The sequence below is a fragment of the Cucumis melo genome, chromosome 6, assembly GCF_025177605.1.
Source record: "Cucumis melo cultivar AY chromosome 6, USDA_Cmelo_AY_1.0, whole genome shotgun sequence".
NCBI lineage: Eukaryota > Viridiplantae > Streptophyta > Magnoliopsida > Cucurbitales > Cucurbitaceae > Cucumis > Cucumis melo.
Genome location: NC_066862.1, coordinates 15,830,517 through 15,847,322, shown reverse-complemented (window position 1 = coordinate 15,847,322; position 16,806 = coordinate 15,830,517). Strand labels below are relative to the sequence as shown.

General features: G+C 33.2%; 1 long non-coding RNA gene across 1 annotated transcript; it reads left to right on the top strand.

Annotated features, from left to right (window-relative positions):
• The first annotated feature begins 5,387 nt into the window (after window positions 1-5,387).
• LOC127149668 (uncharacterized) lies at window positions 5,388-13,925 on the top strand. Its single transcript, XR_007821391.1, has 2 exons — window positions 5,388-5,645; window positions 13,347-13,925. It is a non-coding gene; the product is annotated as an uncharacterized LOC127149668 (long non-coding RNA).
• Window positions 13,926-16,806: the final 2,881 nt, after the last annotated feature.

The window sequence follows — 16,806 nt, the reverse complement described above, 5'->3', positions numbered from 1 at the left end:
CAAGTGATTCCCAATGGCATGTTGTGTTGAATCCTCCCAATAGAGAATACGAGGATCATATTAATGATGATGAGTTAGGGGATATAAGCTTAAATTGTATCAGTTTTAACAATGTTCCTATAAATGTGTTTGAGGAAATGAACGACGAAGATGATTCAAACTACATGTGAACTGATTGTGATGGTATGTGGATACTAAATGAAAATGAATAATAGATGGTAAAGTTTGTTATTATTTTTCTTATTCTTTATGAATGTTATTGACTCTATAATAATGTTTATTATGTTATTGACTCTATAATAATGTTTATTTTCATGACAGGTTAGGTACTAATGAACTGTAGTAGTGATGACCACCTCTCAGTTGGAGCCGACGAGGATGTAGCTCAGGTTGTTTTAGAGACATCTAGTCAAAGCAGTATGCGTGGTCCTACCACGATGATTCATTTGACATAAATTAGCTCTGATTCAAAACGATTGGTTGTTGACTACAATGAACATGGTGAATAGATTGGTGAAAATACAACTCAAATGGTGAGTTACATCGGGACATGCGTTCGAAATAACATTCCGATTACATATGCTTCATGGTTAGACGTGTCGTTAGAATTAAAAGATAAAATTTATGTTTGCATTCAGGTAAGTATCTTTTATTCTTAAATTAATATATTGAGATATGATGTTATTTTTACATATGTTATTTTGTCATTTTCATAAATTATTTGTAACAAACACAAAGTCCAAGAAAGATATTTTGAAAAAAGCTAGAAGTGCATTCAGAAATTTCAAAAGTATTTTGAGAAACAATTATATTTTTTCATATATAGATGAAGCAGAATGCTTAAAATTTCCCCCACCAAACTACCCTACTATTGATCTATCTGATTGGGAAACGTTTGTATCACTATCCATGAGTGAAGATTTTTTGGTGAGTGCTGTGACTTATTTCATGTTTCAATAATTACATATATCAATGCATCATTGACTTGTGTTATGTGTATGATACAAAAACGTAGCAACATGCAAAAAGAGAGATACAAGAATTACAAATATAACCATAAAACGTCTCGCAAAGGCTACGCAAATTTGGGAGAAGAGTTGGTAAGTTTATATTACTATATATGCACAATATTATTTTATGTTTATCAAATTTAATGTTTAATTTATGTGTATACATGTAGAAAAAAGAAGGAAAATTACCACCATCGATCGATCGAGCTACCCTTTGGAAACATGCTCGTGTGGGTAAAGACGAAGAATTTATGAATAAAGAAGTTGAAGAGATTGTAAGGAAAATCGTAAGTAAATTTGATTACTAGCATTTTATATGTTTGAGGCATATTTACAACTTGTAACAAACAAATTTTTAATTATTTGTTCATATTATAGGATAAACTCCGGAAAGATGTTGATAAAACAAATAGTGTTTCAAATGATATTTTAACTCAAGCTTTGGGGACACCTGAACACCGAGGATGTGTGAGAGGTGTAGGCGAATTGATTACTCCTTCGTTCTACTTTCACAAACATATTCCATTAGAATCTAGAGAAACTCAGATTTCTGTTGATGTAGATGCCAATTGAAAATAGGAGAAATCACAGATTTTATCAGAATATAGTCAAATGGCAAAAAAAAAAATGATTAAGTTAAAGTCTTTGAAGAGAACTAGAGAAACAAGCTTAGTGCACACTCTGGATGCAATCAGAATATTAGTGAGAAACAGTTGATCTCGATTGAAAAAATGCTTGCCATGCACTTGCCTGGCAGTGCACCCATGCACATGGCCTATCTTGCTGCAAGCTATGTCTCTAACACACTCCTAATGCCCAAAATAACCTCTTTTAACCCAAAACGCACGCATATCTCGCCCAGAAACCCTTGACATTCGACCAACCACCCACACTACCCAGAACTTACTTTTTCAGCCAGAACCTTACCTTTACTTTAGATCTTAATATCTTAAAATCTACAACTCAAATGAAAATACGGTCTACGAAGCTATTGCAAATTGGCTTAACGTGTTTACCTCAAACTTTCAGCCAATGACTCTTTGTAAGGAGTTCTATAGCCTCCTTGAAGTGAAGACTGCTCAGATTTCTCCCGAGAATGACCTTTTTCTCTTGTTTCAACGCAAACACAGTCTTTATTTTGTCAAAATGAACCAGCAACCTCATATTAGAAAATAGACTCAGGTTTAGAACTTTTGAGACCAATTTTAGCTAACACGCACGAGTAAATTGAGAGAAAATACAATCTGAAGTGACCTATTTATACTAAACCATGCATGAAAAGTTCTTGACAGCTCCTACTTGCCGAAATTTAACCTAAGCATGCATATGGCATTTGTAAAGCACTTCACCAACTCCAACTCTTCATCATCTCGCCTAACCAAAATGCCCAAGTGCTAAACATCAAACAAAACGCCTTGCTGATCTCACTTGACAAGCCCGCTAACCTCATCTCGCATAGTCTTGCCAAACAAACATCTAAATAAGCCTTCTTGCCAAGCCAAAATGCCCCAACTAACCTCCAAGACATGTCTTCTCGACTAGCCTAAGGCCATCTCGCCAAGCACACATGAGGTTATTTTAACCTTCTCAGCCATACATATAACACTAGCTTGTCGCCTAGCCTATGTCCAAAACACCAAGATAACCTCTTTAGAGATTATTTCCTCCATTTTGGCTACTCAACATGCCCAAAATGCCTACGCCATGGACTGTATCCAAATTTCCCTTTTTTTTTTTTCTTTCAATTCAACTCCCCTTTAACTTTAAAACCAATTCTTCTTAAGCTTACTTTCTCATCTTTACTTCATTGAAATCATCATTTCAAACTTTTTTCTGAAAAATCCAAGTTCCTTAAGGTTCGAGGTTTACATTACTACCTATAGGCAACAAAACTAAAAGTTCAATACATGACTCAACCTAAATTTCAATACGTATCAAGTTCACAAAAGAATGAAAACACAATTTATTTTGTAATCCCACATTGCACTGTCACTCATCCCATTGACCACTATGAAAAATAATTAGTGCAAGGTTAACCATAACTACAATGAACTGTAACAATTTTGGAAAAATAAAAAACACGTAGTAAGTGTATTAAACTAATATACATAATAAGTACATAATATCACTGATATACAAAACTAATACAAATTAAGAAAAACTAAAAGTAAATAAACAAAACTCTCTTACCAATTTCGATAAAAGAGATGAGAAACAAATAAAAAAGATGAGGAAGAAAAAACTTGATAACTTGTAGAAATACAAGTTATTATGACCTTTTAGGTAAAACAATGGAATCGAAACGCAAGATAATGTGTTAAAACACGTAGCTTCTAACGTAACTCCATAAACATTAGAGAATATAACTTGCATAAATCACATGCCTGTTTTATCCCACTTTTTAGTGTTTTATCGCAGAATTATAAAGAAAAGAAGACATGGAGAATTATAAGAGAAGCGCATGCAAAAGCTTTGCGATAGGAAGCTTGTCTAATGATTAAATATCCCTAAGCGAGGAACCACATCATCATGCGGTGAAGATTCACTGGCAGACAAGAATGGGACTAGACATTACTACAATCAGCGCTGATATGTTCAGAAGAATAGAAATTTTTCGTCTAAAGTAGTCTGTATAAAGTCTCCTTCCTTACCATGTAACCTTGTTTGGTCTGAATGGACCAAAACCTAGAGAGCTCCATGAGAGTCGATCGAAAGGACTAGCCTTTCCGCCTTCTTTAAAAGATCTTCCCTCTTCTCCAGCCAAACTTGTAGGTGAGAGCTTAGAGAGAGAGAGAGAATCCATCATCTTCTTCCTCCTAACTTGTAAAAGAGCCAAGGAATGCTTAGACATTCTGCAACTCGGTTCCCTTTTCTTACTTTCCATTTTTGTTCTTTCATCGTAATGTTAATGTTTATATTGTACATGGTCATACGACCTAGATTCTTTCATACATTATAACTTTATTCCCTTTTAATCTATTGTTTCTTTACTATTCATCTATTAAAGTATTATAAGTATCTTATGCTTGTGATGAGCTCTTGATAAGAGATCTAACTTATAAGGTTCAATGCGTTTAACTGAGTTCACTCCATCGCTTGGCTAGTGCTTATTGCTAACTACTTGAGAGACTAAGCAGTAAGAACATGGCTAAACGCATGCAGAAAGCCTGACGATTAAACCCCCATCATTTGTATTCTGAAAGGAGAACAAGTGTTGTAACTTACCACCGAGAGAGGTAATGTGACCCTTACAAGAGACGAACTCTAGATAGCCATCGCCTAATCACTCTTTATCATTTGCATCTTAAGAGACGAGTAAGTGTGGCATTTGGACACAAAGAAGTGAGTAAGTGTGGCATTTGGACACTAAGAAGTGTTCGCCTTAATTAAAAGATGATTAAGTAATAGTTATCACATTAAGGACTATCGCATGGCCCAATCGCCTAATGACGCGGAGACATTCCTTCACACTTTCTAAACACAAGTTAGTTCAATCTCCATATACACACCACTTATCAACTTTTACAGAATCTTTAGTATAGATAGTAGATTTAGTACACAATCATATATTTACTTTATACTGTATAGAAATTGTATACTGTCTAGATGAGAAGTAGACTTTAGAACTAAGGTTTGATAGAAATTTCCTATGTTCAACCTTGACTTACCTATGAAAATCTCTCGCTTCGCTTATACTTTGGCAAGCGAGAGGAAACTTATACTACATGTTTATCATTTAGAAATCAGCAACGCATAGATAAGAAGACACCTTTTATCACGTATTTCTATTATAATCGCCTATTAAGTCATTCACTTAAAACTTAACATGACATATCCATGAACAAACGTTGCACACACGAAACAGAAGCACAAATCATAGCCTTAATTTTAATAAATAATAAACATGAGCAATTCACAGAAGAGGAAGAAGGAAAAGATGATGATCAAACCCCCTTACCAATTCGAGAAATACGTACATAAATATAAGAAAGAAAGATTATGGTTTTAAAAAATGGAGAAGAATACATACATAATTAAAGAAACAAATTGTTTTCCCCGTAAGAGAGAATGGAAGAGCAGATAGGAAAGGAGAAGAAGACGATAAAAAGGGAAGTATGTGAAAATGAAAAACCTAAAAGAAAGAAACAAAAGAGAGAGAGAAGAAAAATGAAGAAGAATGTTGGAGAAAAAGAGAAGCAAGCAAAAAGGAGAAGCAAGCAAAAAGGAAAAACCTAAAAAAAAGAAACAGAAGAGAGAAGAGAAGAATGAGGGAGAAGATGGCAGTTTTAGAATAATTAAAAGTTGGAATAATTAAAAGTTCAAAATAGATAATATCAATCAAACTCAAAAACTTGCTAGGTTTGAAAAATTGAAAAAGTTAGTGCTACTATTACTAAAACACACACAATTTCTCCCTTCTTTTTTAGATTTCCCCTATTTTCCTCTTTCTAAAAAAAAACCCATTTTTTTAAAGATTTCCCTTTTCCTAAAATATCTTCATTGTTCTCTCATCTATCTTCCTCTAATCTTTCTCTCCACATAAGCCTTTTCCTCAAATTTTTAGTCTCCACGCAAAAAGTATCCATCAGTTGTCGTCGTGCGTCGCCCGCCTCCAATTTTGCTGCCTTTGTCTTTGTAAGTGGTTTCAAAACTCCCTTTGTCTTTGAAAGTGGTGTCTTCCATTCATGAAGAGAAAACTCCAAATGATTATGTTATGTTTCAATTTTTTGGAGATTGTTAAAGTTGCAGTGAAACTTTTTAATGAAGGAAGAGAGTGGATGAGCAAACTTTGAATTTAGTTTGTTGCATTTGATAATTTCAAAATCAACACACCCACTACGATGAGTAGAAGACAAATCAAGCTTGAGGTTGGTGAGAAATAAAAGGAACAAAAAACCAATACTAACAAATTATTTGAATGAGAGTACTTCATTTAGGGAAAATATTGTGCAAATAAGCTTTGTTTCTACTAGAAGCTACATCGAACGATGTCGAACTCTCTAGTAGGACCAAGTGAAGTTTTGTTCCTTTTTAATTATGTAATAGTCGAAGTACGAGTCACGTCTACAAGAAACCTTTAATTTCTCAGTTAGAATGCTTACGGCCTCAAGGTAATCAAGGGGGTCGATTTGATTTGAATGCAAGAAAAGTAAATTTGTAAATTTTCATAAAAGGAAATCAATCAAAGAGAAATACTATGAAATAATGACTTAGCTTGGATTTGTTTTGGAGTTTTTCCTAATTGGTCCATTTGATCATTGAACACAAAAATTGGTTTAACTTCTTGTCTAGGCCTAGCCAATTTGCTTGAATAAACTAATTAATTGTCCTAATAAGATGGAAAACATACTAAACATGCATGCTGCTACCAAGTTAAGTTGGAGGACTACACTAGGATAAATATATAACTGATTCCCTCTAGATCGATTAACCAATGCTCATTGATGTTGACTCTTAACTTACAAGCTAACCTAACCTTTTTCTTCTTAATGATTAACATATAATTATATGTCATGTATTGCATGGTAATCAAAAGCTTCTAATTAAACAATCAATGAAAAGTTTACCAGACAACCAAGGATAATATGATTGCTAGTAAAGTACTAAGATGGAATAGAAAGAACAAGAATTACAATATGTAGTGTCTGTCTGCATTGAGAGTTGGTACCAAGGATGAGGCGGTGAAGTGGGGGTGAGGCAAGGAAGACATTATTGATGGGAATAAGAAATAAAGTGAACTTTTGGAAGGAAAGTTGAGGTATTGACGTTGAAAGTGGTTGCCAATGAGTTAGGCATTGAAGTTTTAGACGCGAAGAGATTTTGGGGTAGAGAAGTTGGTTGCCTAAAGAGAAGAGTGGAAAAGAGACAGATGTTGTATAACTGGGATTTTGGACTTGAGGTGGTGAGATTAAGGTATGTTAAACTGAAGATATGTCAAAAGACTAACATTTGTCGAGGTCTAGTAGGAGGTAGCGGCAAGATAAGGGCTAAGTGTTGACTAAGAATTTTGAAGAAAGGTATACATAGAGGAGGATGTGCTCATTTTAAAGGACGAAAAAGAAGAGATTGAGGGAATATAGAAGTGCTACTAGAGTAAAGAAGAAGTTGAGACGATGCTGAGGAAGAAGAAAAGCTGGAAAGAGAAGTGGAGTTAGTTGTGAGTTTACCCTTCAAGCAAAAATGAATTAAAAGATGTATAGCATAAAATGTAAAGTTTTTAAAATGTGTTTTGAAATATTTTCTTGAAACTGGTGTTTTAAAACTATTTGATATGATACCCACGACGAAACTTTGAGCTTTGTGTGCATAGATGACCGATCGCTAGGCGTTGAGATGTGTCCACCTTAGTAGGATTGACGGCGTGAGATGTGCCTGCCATGGAAAACTGAAAGTGTTATCCATCTTATTGCCTGAGTGTGTTAAGTTGTTGTACACATTTAGGACTTGGATCCGTTGAGTTGTGTCTGACCTAGCGGTGTACATCTCCGAATTTGATAAGGTTTTGACATATGTTGCTTTTGGTGATTGGCTCATTATCAGTGCCAAGGAAGAAAATTGATTTCAGAAAGTTACATTAAGTTATATGAAAATGGACTTCAAATATTGTTTATGTGTTGAAAAGTGGTTTCTTTTGAAAAACTTATGTTTTCTTCCAAACATTATCTATGTCCCTCGTAGAGCTTACTAGCTTATCTTAAGAGTGTAAATTATTTTAGTTTAGATTATAATAGTATGTTTGTAAGGTGTAAACTTTTTTAATTTATCAAATATCAAATAATAAAAATTGATGAATATAAAATAGTAAAAATTATAGCAAAAAAATAAATAATGTAGCAAATGAGGGTTTTGAATAGTGTTGAATGTAGCTAATCAGAGATTACAAAATAATATTTACTAAAGCATGAGGTGGTCATTATAGTTTTAGAATAGTCATATCCCCGGTGCCCTTTATATTTTGAAGTTTATTGAATTCGACCCATATGCATTTAACATAAGCATATTTTTAAAAATTATTTACAAATTCTATAATGAGACATTTTCAAATAAAACATAATGAACCAAAATAATTATAAAATATAATGAAATTTAGGAAACTTTCCTAAATATAGCAAACTAATGAAATATTTACGGTTCATGTAACGAAATCCATAAATTTAGCCATTTTTTAAATATTCCAGATTTGTTCTTCTATATTTTTCTCCTCTATGCGATTTTTTATCGTCTTCTTCCTCTGTACTCTTCATGCGATTTCTTCTTTTTTTTTTTTTTTTAAATTTGGCTAACCAAATCTATTTCTTTTTATTCATGTTTCTTCTTCTTTTTCTTTTTTTCATTCACTACATGCATTGTATCGTCTTTTTTTTTTTTTAAACAGATGGTGTATAAAGAATCTTGAAAAAATTGGTTAGGCATTTAAATTAAAGTAACCAAAACTAAAAGATTGTATATAAAGAATATTGAAAAAAAATTGTCTTTCTTTCTTTTCTTTTTTACGTGTGCAAAGGATCTTGAAAAAATTGGTTAGACATTTAAATTAGAGTAACCAAAACTAAAAGATTGTATATAAAGAATATTGAAAAAAATCGTCTTTCTTTTTTTCTTTTTTACGCAGATGGTGTATAAAGAATATTGAAAAAATTGGTTAGACATTTAAATTAGAGTAACCAAAATTAAAAGATCGTGTATAAAGAATATTGAAAAAAATCGTGTATAAAGAATATTGAAAAAATCGTGTATAAAGAATATTGAAAAAATCGTTTATACCAAATTTTGAAGAAAAAATCCAAATCTAAACGATCGTGTAGCCAAGTCAAAACGATTGTATACCAAATTTTGAAAAAAAAATTAGATTTGGAGCCCCAAATCTAAATGATCGTGTATCCAAATCTAAATGATCGTGTAACCAAATGTAAACGATCGTGTAACCAAATCTAAACGATCATATACCAAATTAATTTTTTTTTTTTTTTTTTAGATTTGGAACCCCAAATCTAAACGATCGTATACCAAATTTTGAAAAACAAATGGTTTAGATTTGGGGTAGCCAAATCTAAACGATCGTGTATACAATTAATTAAACGATCGTGTACCAAATCGTGTTACCAAATATATTACGCGCATTGTTGACGGGACATTTTTTGTATTTTACACGGTAGGCATCTGGACTTTTTTCATTTTCGGAATTGTTCTATACAATGTAAATACTTTGCCGCTTTTTATATGTTTTAAAAGACCCCATAGAATTTCATATTCTATAGTTAATAGAAAATGATAAAAGTCTATTTATGTCACTATTTTTTTGTAAACGTTTTCAACTAGCATTTACAATAATTTCCCTTATATAATCCAAATAAAATTATATATATATATACAAATACACTCAATTTTCATTATGATTGAGTATGCTTAAAAATAATAAACTATAAATCGAAATTAAGAACTACTGACAACAATTTATGTAATACTTGTTGGAATTTATGTCCTAAAACTCGTACTTTGTTATTTGTTTCAATAAGTTTATTATTGAATGTTATAATCTCAAAACCAATAAATTAAATCCCGAGGCTATTTTACTAAATTTGTCAATACACTTGAACTTTATGTAGAGACGTAAACATGGATTAAGTTCGAGTTAATAGCCCAAATAGTCTATAGTGTATGAATAAAGTTGGGCACCTTATTCTGGAAAAACACTATGGATGCAGCCCGCTCCGTAGTTAGTACAAACGATGTAATCCTGAATCGTTCATGTAGAGACATGGGAGTGGGGGCGTCCTATGTAAATGGTTTGCATAAGACTAAAACCACGAAATAGTCACTTTTAGTTATAACGCCGTAAACTATAAACTGACTATTTTAATTATAATAACCTAGATAACTTGATCTTAATCCTAAGCTAACTATGAACTTCTATTCATTCGGTAGTATCCTTAGATCCGCATAGGTGATGGCAGCTCATCATCGCTGGCCCAATAAGTCTCCCATTTCAGGGATAAGACCGAGTTGATAACTAAGGACATAGCGTGCAAGACGGAATTCACTCCTACCCACTTCTGGGATATTAGATGGGTTGTTCCCTTAAGGACTGAATCCAAATCTTGAATAAGGGGCCCCACCTTATCATTAGCCCGAGAAGGATTTAGGTTTTGTAGGTTGGACTTTAAACCAATTGTTCAATAAAAGATCAGTGGGTCTTAAGAAGCAAGATGTAATCTCGGGAGTAAAACGATATTTTGACCCAGCCAATATTACAAACAACCTGTGAAGGATCAACTTACTCATCATGGTTATATCAGGTGGATAGAAATATATCTATAGTGAGGGGAGTGCAACTAAGAGTCTTTAGTGGAATGACTCTTTAGTTAACGAATGTTGATTAAGGTTGGTCTAAAAGAGCTTAGCCAGTTAATCTCGAATCATTGGGGCTTATGATCTATAGGTCCATTAGGTTCCGCTACTAGCTCATATGGATTCAACTAAGAACAATATGTTGGAATAACTCGAATTGTTCAAATTAGGTAAAAAGAGAGAAATCGACAAGTGTAGATGATATAAGTCGATAAATATAAACTTCAAGCTTTATGTTTAAATATTATTTAAATAAATATGAATATTGATTCATATTTAGAAGCTTGGAAAGTTTTGAAATGGTCAAAGTTGTAAAAGTCAACATGTTGACTTTTCACTTTGAAAGACAAATCTTTGACCGAATTTATATTTAAATATGACTTGAATTTTAGAAAAATGAATGCAGATTCATACTCGAGTGGTTGGAATTAGTCAAGACGAATAAAATAGCAAAAAGTTAAAAAGTTGACTTTTGACTAAGAAAAGTCAAAGTTTGACTTTGACTTAATTGGTCAAATGACTAAATTATCCTTTGACTAATATATTCATTACTAAATGTTAGTGGGAAATGTGACAGCTTATAATAAACTTATAAGCCACTAATTCTATTAAGGGTTAATGGATTAATTAGGTGTTGAGATTTCATAAAAGAAATTTACATGTATTTTGCATGTAATTTTCGATATAAACTTCCATTTTACAGAATGAGAAGATGATGATGAAAATCTCATGAAAAACCTCTAAACGATACACCTTTCTCCTTCCATCTCTCTAAGATATCCTTCATAAAAACGTCCCATAACTCGGTTCTTAGTCCTGAGATTAGTAGGTCAACATAGTGGTTGTCCTTTGCTCGTGATCTTCAAGTAGAGAATAAGTTTTGAAACGAAGAAGAAGTTGAGATCTACAAAGGTAAGCTCATCGTTTACCTTCTATATTCTTCGTTTAGGTCTATCGTTTAGTGACAGCATGTTAATTTCTAAATCGTTTAGATGCATATAGAGTAAAGCATGATCCTAGTCTTCCGCTGTATGTTTCTCTTGTGTTTTTTTTCCATCAATACTTTTATCTTCTATCCCTTTGTTTGCTAAGAAGTTGAAAAGAGATTAAGAGTTTTGCCCAGATCTCGGAACAAAGGTGCTAAAACTTGGTTTATTTCGGTTGAGAGAAGAGGAAGGGAAAAGACAAAAATGAGAATCTCGAGTCAAACCTTAAGTAATCTTGGTTGAGATGGAAACATGGAAAGCAAATCTCGGTGCTATCTCGAGGCCATTGTAGCCCGAAATGAAAAATAAAAAAGTTTAAAGTTGTGCTCTCGGGATATCTCGGGGTTGTGGCTGCCCAAGATGGAAAACAGAAGAGTGTTTAGTTGGATCTCGAGCCATCTCGCGGTTGTGTTTAGCCGAGATTGGAAGTAGAAAAAGAAAATTCTAGGATTCTCGGACATGATCTTGGACATGCCCAACCAAGAAGAGGGTGGATCTCGAATCGAGTTCGGGTCAATCTCAACCGAGATCATTAAAAGAAAATGTGTGAAAAATCTCTAGAAATTCTTATCGTGCGAGGTTAGCATTTTTCAGACGCAATGAGTGTTTTTAAAGACAACAGACCCTCATTTCTCTCATTTATCACCATTTATCACTATTTCCACTTCAAGAGCAAAGTAGAGGGAAGAAGTAGAGAGGAGTTGAAATTTTCTTGTAAGTGTTGGAATCAAGGAAGAGGGTAGTTCAAAAAAGCTCCAGCTAGGGATGTTCGATCAAGAGACATCCAAAAAGGCAAGAATGTTAGTGAGCTTGAGCTAAAGAGCAAGAGTAAAGCCTATGGTTTATATCTAAGTAAGTTCAAGTTTCTTCTTCTTTCTTTAAGAAACTCAAGATCAAGCTTTCTAAATTAGGGCTTGTTGTTTTAGGCTCTAAACCAGTTAGGAGCTCATGAGGAGCTAGGGCAAACTTGAAGATCTAATCTTGAGCAAGCTAAGACCACACAAAGAGTTCAAGCAAAACCAAGATTAGTAAAATAAAAAAAGTTTTCTAGAGTAGAAGAGGGAAAAGATAAGAAGTTAAAGAAGCTTCCTTTAGTTAGAACCCAAAGTAACTTGATGTTTTCTCGTTATTTTCAAGGCAATAAGAAATAGGCAAATTTATAAACCAATAATCTAGCCAAAAGTTATGAGTGACTAAAATGAATTTCTAAGTTTGAATAAAGAATTTGTGTTTTAAAGCATTCTTTGAGTTTAAAGCATTTGAATATGCTAGATTTATGAAATTATTTACAAAAGCATAAGTTTCAAGTTTAGAAATGTGTTATGAGAAAGTATAACTGAGTTAAAGTTCTAAAGCATTCGATTTGAGAAATGTTTCTTAAAACATGAGATTTATGAGAATGTGTTTGAATGTTAAGTTTTTGCATATAATTGAGAAAAAATATTATTTAAAGCAAAGCTAGAATTGAGACTTGCTTACTGCAAGAGTTTTTCATGAGCGTGTTAACTAAGAAAGTTAAAGTTTTAGCATGAGATTTCTGAAAATACTTAAGTCTATAATAAGATGTTTTGATTTGATAGCAACCCTACGGGAGAGATTGTCTTGTGCACAGAGGTCGTGTGATAAAGGTATCAAGTAAATGCCTACAGTTTCCATCATATAGACTAGGTAAGAGATGAGGGCCTTTACAAACGTCTAAATTTTCCATCTCATGATAGCTATAGCAAGATAGGGTGCTACTATTGCTTAGAGCTTCGTCTTGTAGGTATTGTATCGAGGGATAGAGCTTCCATGCATAGAGTTTCGTCCCATAGATATGAAGAGTCCAAGGTATATAACAAAAAAGAAAGAAAAGAGAAAGTTAAAAGCTAGGTTTGAAAAAAAAAATCTTTGCTAAGTTTATGTATGTTTTGCTCAAAGTTTTCATTATCATGCTTTGTTTTAAAAGTTGTCACTCATGGGGCTTTATAGTTCATCCTTTCAATGTTTAATTCCTTTACAGGTAGAGATTCTGGTTCTGGTGCCTGTTAGCATTCACCTACTCTGTTAGAAGTTTGATTAGATTTTTGTACGACTCGTTCCATGCATGCAATATGGTGTGACAATTTAGACTATTCTTTCCATATTTTATGTCTAAGTTTAATATGTAAGAGTTACAACTTAAGCAGGGTTGACAGGTATTGTTAGAAGAAGAACGATGTCGGTTGACTTCACACCATATCTCGAGCCTAGTGAGGAGGTGCTCTGGGATGTGGTGTGACAATTAAATGAAAGCCTTCTCATATCCCACTTGAGAGAACTGAAAAAGGATGTTCACCTCCTAAATCTTCATCCGACTAGACTTCTTATTTGTTTTCCTGTAATGTAACAAAGTAATAATCTCTTGAACTTTTTGTTCTCCTTTAATTACTCACGGTCACATTCCTCTAATGGTGGGAAAGTTCATGGTTTAATGATAGTTTTAGGAAATTGCCTTTCAATCATGCAAAGTTTGGTCATCCCAAAATTGCATTGTATGTTGATTGAACAATCTACGACCAAAATAACTTGTCATCTTTATCATAATATTAGGTTCTCCAAAGTTTATGAGCAATTCTATGATACCGTCCAAATGAACTTTATTTATCCTTCAAATCCCACCAAAAGGTTAGGGCTACCTTTTAGTTGTGTCCTTTCGAACTTCATCTTTGTGAACATCAATAGTGATAATAGATGTTTGTTCCATAATATACATTACAAAATTCATTCATAGATATAACATGATGAATTCTAATAGTGCGATTAATTTGGTGGATCATGCGATAAAAGGTGCAAATCCTACTTATATATTGCTAAACTCATAATGATTTACATTTGGTACAAGTTTTCCTTTTTCTTGCCCAACTGCAAGCGAAGAAATAGGTTTCCTAGTAAGTACAGGGACAAACTTAGGAAATTAGTGTCCTATTTGAATTTATCTCATGTGCTAGTCTTATGCAGTGACTATACAGTATAAAATCTATGTGCAGTATGATTTTCCTAAATATTTACACTATGGTGCGAATGGAGCAGCAAGGCGGACATGGCGATGACATGTAATGTAGCATGAACTTAGTGATTAGGCATAGATGTGTAGGAATATTTAATTAATTAAATGTAAAATAAGGGAGTTTAATATGTTGAGGTGATATAAAACATCTATTAACTTCAACCTCGCATGCTTGCCTTTCGGGACCCAAATACTTGAAGTTGAGCTATGATTTGTATCTTATATGTTTCTTTGAACCATAAGCAATTCGTCTTTTATTAAAGTAAGCAACCTCTCGGTGCTTTCGCAACACATATTGTGCATTTCTATAATATATGCAAGGGACAAATTCAACGACAAGATTATATTACTACAATCTCATCGGTGCATAGTTAGCAAATTATGGATCCTTATGTGTCAAGTGATGACAATCAATACTTTAGCTTTTCTCTCAAAGAAGACAAGGTATTGATGATTGTATTTAGCTAAACAAGACTTATAATGCATTCAATCAAATTCTCTAGTGTTAAAAAATTCTACATTGTGAAAACAATCAATCAAATGTACATTGAATGGACAGAGAAAGAAATGTGAGAATGATAGAAGGAAAACATCAATGTTATAAGTAAAGTTTTATACCTCGCAGACATGAAGTCAATCTTACAAATTGATGCTTATTAAATATAAAATGGAATATAGGAAAATGAGGTAAGCCGCAGAATATGAGTTTTATACTCATTGGCTTTGATTTTTGCCTTTTACACTAACGGGAATGATGGAAATCGATAGACATGCGAACCAAAATTACGAATCAATTTTACTCTAATTACGTCTAAACAATTTAGAAATTAACATGTATAAATTACCTAAATGAAAATTTAGGGTTTATCGAATACGTACCTTCAAAGCCTCCCGATCCTCGTAATCTCCTCACTGACTCGAAGCCAGGACCACCACTATGTGAAGGAAATCGAGAGAGATGAAAATTGGAGATTTGATTTTAGCTTTGAGATTTGGGAAAGAAAAATGGGTTGTTATAAAATTTGAAATTCAAAATTACACAAAAATGGCAAAAAGATTTTTCTCATGTGAAAAGGTGCCTACTTATAACCTAATTACATGCAAAAATGCATGTAATTAGTTTATAAAATCTCAATACCTAACATTTCAATAACTACCAGGGAAACTTAGTGAGTTAAGTGTTTACTCTTACGTAGCTACTTATCCTAAATTTTAGTGGAATTATTAGACAAAATATTAAATTTTTTCACTAACTTGAGTCCAAAGGAAATATGGTCATTTGACCATTCAAGTCAAAGTCAAAATTTGACTTTTTCAAATCAAAAGCCAACATTTTGACTTTTTACCATTTTGTCAATCTTAACTAATTCCAATATCTAAAGTATGAATCCGTATTCATCTTTTCAAAACTCAAATCAAATTTGACTATAAATTTGGTCAAAGTTTGATTGTTTAAAGTAAAAAATCAACATTTTGACTTTTTACAACTTTGACCATTTTCATCAACTCCGAGCTTCTGAATATGAATCTGGATTCATATTTTTAATATTTAAATTATATTTAAACATAAAGCTTTATATCAAACTGATAACCGATAACTATATCACATATATAGGTTTGAAGTGAAAGGAAGAAAAAGAAGAAAAAAATCGGACAACAAAGTTCGACAATTTGAAATGAAATAAAAGGAAGATCATATCCTATTATTATGCCACAACTTATTTCCATGGGACGTCGGACATAAGTTTTGGAATGAATGAGTCTGACCTATCCTTAATATGATACAGAAAGCCTAGGATCATGAATCCATTAAAAGGCCTTTGAGCTTTCTTCTTTATTATCCCGCTTCGTCTTCTTTACTTGAAAAGAAGGAGGTTTCTTCCCTCCAGGAGTAGGCCTATAAAAAGGGTAGGACTTTGATTCCTTAAAAAAAGAGAACTCAAAAGGGACATTCCGCTGACTGCCTCTTTGTTATAAACACGGTCGGTTCTCTTCCTTTTCCTTTCTGGTCTTTTATCTTCGATTATACTCCTTTTAATGTGTTAGGCTGAAACTTTACATGTTGCTGTTGGGAACTCATTTCACTCGATCTCTTCCATCTGACAATACGACTTCGATCCATATACCTTCTTATTCCAATTAGACCTATCCAATCTCTCAACTAATCCGACTCATTTATCCTTGGGATAGCACCGTGGTGGATCGATCCGCGATCACCAATCCCAATCCCACTCTGAATCTAGGTTCGAGCTGATAACCGCATAGTGGGCATCTCCTTAAAGTAGAAAAGGCGTCCTAGTCCATTATTGACGAGTCAAAAACCTCCCCCTTATTTATGGTTAAGATAATTCCCTTGATTTAAGAGCAAAGAATTATGTTCTCTAAGTGCAAATCATAGATTTCCTGCTCGAGAATTAGCCAAGTGAGAAAGGAT